Genomic DNA, 4978 nt, shown 5'->3' on the forward strand with positions numbered 1-4978 from the left:
TGACTGTTTCAATTTCTTTCCAAGTCACTGGTCTATTGAGATTTTTAGATTCTTCCTGATTGAGTTTTGGAAATTTGTATTTTTCTAGGAATATGTCCATTTCCTCCAGGTTGTTCAGTTTGTTGGAATAGAGTTGTTCATAGTATTTTGTAACAATCCGTTGTATTTCAGTGGGGTCTGTTGTTATTTCACCTCTTTCATTTCTGATTTTGTTTATTTGGGTCCTCTCTCTTTGTTTCTTGGTTAGCCTGGCTAGAGGTTCATCTATCTTGTTTATCCTTTCAAAGAACCAGCTCTTGGTTTGTTGATCTTATGTATTGTTTCTTTGGTCTCTATGTCATTTATCTGTGCTCTGATTTTTGTTATTTCCTTCCTTCTGCTTACACTGGGCTTTTCTTGTTGCTCTTTTTCTAACTCTTTGAGTTGTAGAGTTAGATCATTTGTTACCGTTTTTTTCCTAGTTTTTTGCAGTAGGCTTGTTATGATATGAACTTCCCTCTCAAAACTGCTTTTGCTGTATTCCATAGATTTTGGATTGTTGTATTTTCATTGTCATTTGTTTTCAGGATGTTTTTAATTTCTTCCTTGTTTAATAGCATGCTGTTTAGTCTCCATGTGTTTGATTTTTTTTGATTATTTTTATTGTAGTTAATTTTCAGTTTTATGCCATTATGATCTGAGAAGATGCTTGATATGATTTCTATCTTCTTGAATTTTAAGAGATTTTGCCTATGTCCCCAAATGTGGTCTATCTTTGAGAATGTCCCATGTGTACTTGAGAAGATTGTATATTCTGTGGCTTTGGGGTGGAATGTTCTGAAGATGTCAATTAATTCCATCTGGTCTAGTGAGTCATTTAGGATTGATATTTCTTTGCTGATTTTTTGTTTAGATGATTTGTCAAAGGGTGACAGTGGGGTATTAAAATCTCCTACTATGATTGTATTGCTAGTAATCTCTCCCTTAATGTCCTCCAGCAGTTTTTTTTTTAAATGTATTTGGGTGCTCCTGTATTGGGTGCATATGTATTTACCAGGGTTATTTCTTCTTGTTGGATTGTTCCCTTTAGTATTATGAAGTGCCCTTCATTATCTCTTGTTATGTCCTTCACTCTGAGATCTAATTTGTCAGATATAAGTATTGCTACCCCAGCTTTTTTTTCATTTCCATTTGCCTGGAAAACCTTTTTCCATCACTTCACCCTCAGTCTGTGTGAATCTTTTTTTCTGAGGTGGGTTTCTTGTAGACAACAGATGTATGGGTCTTGTTTTCTTATCCAATATGACACCCTGTGTCTTTTGATTGGAGCATTTAATCCATTTACATTTAAGGTTATTATTGATAGGTACTCATTTGACGCCATTTTTATTCTATTCCTGTGTTCCTTCTTTACTTCCTATTTCTTTATTTTTACAGTAGACCCTTTAGCATTTCTTGCATTGCTGCTTTGGTTGAGATAAATTCCTTCAGTCTTTTTTTGTCTGTGAAGCTCCTGATTTCACCTTCAATTTTGATTGATAGCCTTGCTGGGTACAGTATTCTTGGATTCATACCCTTCCTTTGCACGACTTTGTATATTTCATCCCATTCCCTTCTGGCCTGATATGTTTCTGTTGAGAAATCAGTTGCTAGTCTGATGGGGGTTTCTTTGTATGTCATCTTCTGTCTCTCTCTTGCTGCTTTTAAGATTCTTACTTTGTCGTTGTTGTTTGCCAATTTAATTATAATATGCCTTGGCGTCTGTCTTCTGGGATTTATTTTGTTTGGGACTCTGTGAGCATCTTGGATTTGTGTGGGTTTTTTCTTCTCTATCTCAGGAAAGTTTTCTGTCATTATTTCTTGAAATACTTTTTCCATGTCTACCTCAGTTTCCTTTTTCTTCTGGAACCCCTATTATTCAAATATTATTTTGTTTTGCATTGTCCCAAAGCTCCCGTAGGCTCTCCTCCTGCTTTTTAATCTTTTTTTCTAGAAGCTGCTCTAATTGGGTATTTTTTTCCATCTTGTCTTCTAGCTCACTGATGAGGTCCTCTGCTTCAGCTAGTCTACTCTTGATGCTTTCTATTGAGTTTTTCATGGTCGTGATGTCATTTTTCATTTCTTCTTGGTTCTTCTTCAATTCCTCTTGGCTCTTCTTCAATTCCTCATGGCTCTTCTTCAATTCCTCATGGTTCTTCCTCATTTCTTCTTGGTTATTGTCAAATTTCTCTTCCATTCTTTTTAGCCATCCTATGATCATTACTCTGAATTCTTGCTCTGGTAGGCTACATGCCTCTGATGCATTTACTTCCTTTTCTGGTGATGCCTGCTTTTCCTTCATGTGCGGGCTATTTCTCTGTCTCCCCATGGTCTCTCTTTTTAGGATGTCTGGTTATGTGGTGATCCTTCTCCTGCGTTGATTTGAAGGTACAAAATACAATACTACCAGGTACAACACAAGAGGCACTTAACAGGAATGTATTTACAATATTAATAACCTCTAATAAAGTGAGCACTAGAGGAAGGCAAACTCGGGGATAGGAGAGAAGGAAGAAAGGTAAAAATAAAATAAAGAAAAATTAAAAAAATAAATAAATAAGTAAATTAAAAAAAGACGGATAAAGAGATAGAAAAAGAAGGAAAAAAAAGTAATGACAAAATGAAGTTGGAAAACAAGGAAAAAAGGAAAGAGAGAGAAAGAGAGAGAGAGAGAGAGAGAGAGAGAGAGAGAGAGAGAGAGAGAGAGAAGCAGACTAAAAGAGAAATGGGAAAGAAACTATATATATATGTTGGGAAAATTCCCATAGAACCACCACTAAACCCAGACAATGCCAGTAACAATACTTGGAGATTAATACAAACTACAATATCCACTATTATTAAGTAAGGCTATGATATACAGAAGTAAAAAAACAAATAAAAACAGAGAATTTTTTTAAAATACAAAGCAACAATAACAACACAGGAATAAGCATAACCATTTCACTAAAAAGTATAAAAATTCACAATAATCAACATTCACACAAACAATGAGAAAAAGATAGAGAGGAGAACAGTTTTTTTTTTTAACTAGTTAATATAATGCAGAGAGTGGTATTTATACACTTGGATCAGGGGTTGGAACTTACGTCTATAAGTATAGTGAGAGCTTTAGCAGGGGGTATACAGAAAGTATAGAGGAAAAACTAAAGCCGGAAAGGGATAGGATAAACAGGAGCCTAAAAGGGTCGAGTTGAGATAGGGTTGAATGATGCTATAGTAGAGATTAAAATCGAATGAAGATTGCTCTCAATGTAAAAAATAAAAAAATAAAAAAGGAAACAAAAATTGCAAAATAGCAGTAGTAATAGTGATGATAGAGATTGAAAAATGTAATAATTGAAAAGGTAAAATCAAGTAAGGAAAAAAGAAAAAAAATCATTTCTTAAGTAAAAGATGTAAAAAATAAAAATTGAATAACAGATGTAAAAAATGAAAATAAAATAAAGAATAGTAAAATTAGCATAAAAATGTCCAGTAGTGGTCATTCACTTCCTCTGTTATTGTATTTGGCAGGCCTGATTCTCGGACCAGACAGTCTTGCAGTTCCCAACATTCCACTGCACCTCAGTTTTGTAAGGTAGTCCTTAATTTTAAGTAGGCTATATCTTAGTTATTTGTGTCCATTTATATTTGATTAATTAAAAGTAAAAAGTAAAAAAAAAAAAAAGCAGTTTCTAGTTCCGCCCCTAGGTTGCAGTGTTTCCTGTTTGACCTCCCAATCCTTTTGGTTGCTCTGGCCTTCTTTCTCTATGGCTCTAGCTGGCAGAGTGCCAACTGGCTCCCAGACTATCTCTTCTGGCTCCGATCCCTTGTTTCTAGGAAGGTAATTTCCCCCTGCAATTTCCCCGGATATGCCCAACTGGGCAGCCCTTCCCTAGTATTCAGACGCAAGGGGGTGAAGGGGATCAGGCGCCGAGGTGTCCAGATGTTCCACCCTTGTCGAGACAGCCGCGATTCTTAACAATCTGTCCCATGTCCCCTGGCGTTTTAAAAAAGTCCCGCTTCTGGGGAAGATTATGCCAAACTTCACACTGGGTGTTGCTGGGCAGGATACTCGCTGCAGCCTTCTTTGGGAGCAGCTAGGCGGCGTGGGCTGTGCAGCGGCGCTCCGAGGCTACAGTGGAGGCGGGGCCTCGCGGGAGCTCCGGGGCTACCGTCACTGCCTGCGCCGTGGGACCCAGATCCCCCAGGCTGTCCCCGCAAACTCTGACCTTTCCGTGGGTGATTGAAGAACTCCCTTGAATCCACGTGTTTGCGCAGATTGGGCCGTCACAGCTGCTCAATGGACTCCTCCGCTGTGGGTTTCCCAGGCCTCAGAGAAGCTCCTCCTTTCCTGGTAAGATGGCACAGCCTTCCCTCCGAGCCCTCAGCTCCGGGAGAGCCGCCGCGGCAGTGCTGGCCACTTGGTCAGGAAATCCTGTCCAGCGGACCCTTCCTTACCTTCCTTGAGAGTTCAGCTGCCCCTTAGCTGCCAATCAACATTCCCTGAGTGACTCAGAGGCTGCTTTTTTCTGTTCTGGGACCAGGGTCAGAACAAGTCCGTCTGTTCGGTCACCATCTTCAAGCTCTGCCCCCTATGGCATTTCTATACACCAATTGTGAACTTATAGAAAGAGGGACTAAAAAAGCAATTCCACTTACCATTGCACGATAAAAAATAAAATAAAAATTAAGATACCTAGGAATAAATTTAACAAAGCAGGTAAAAGACCTATATGCAGAAAATTACAGGACACTGAAAAAAGAGTCAGAGGAAGACATAAATAAATGGAAGAGCATATCATGTTCATGGATTGGTAGAATCAACATCATTAAAATGTCCATATTACCCAAAGCAATCTATAGATTCAATGCACTCCCCATTAAATTACCAATGACATATTTCACAGACCTATAAAGGACTCTCCAAAAATTAATCTGGAATAAAAAAAGACCCTGAATAGCCACAGCAATTCTG

Source organism: Pipistrellus kuhlii, unplaced genomic scaffold (genome assembly GCF_014108245.1).
Source record: "Pipistrellus kuhlii isolate mPipKuh1 unplaced genomic scaffold, mPipKuh1.p scaffold_m20_p_5, whole genome shotgun sequence".
In the NCBI taxonomy this organism is placed as follows: domain Eukaryota; kingdom Metazoa; phylum Chordata; class Mammalia; order Chiroptera; family Vespertilionidae; genus Pipistrellus; species Pipistrellus kuhlii.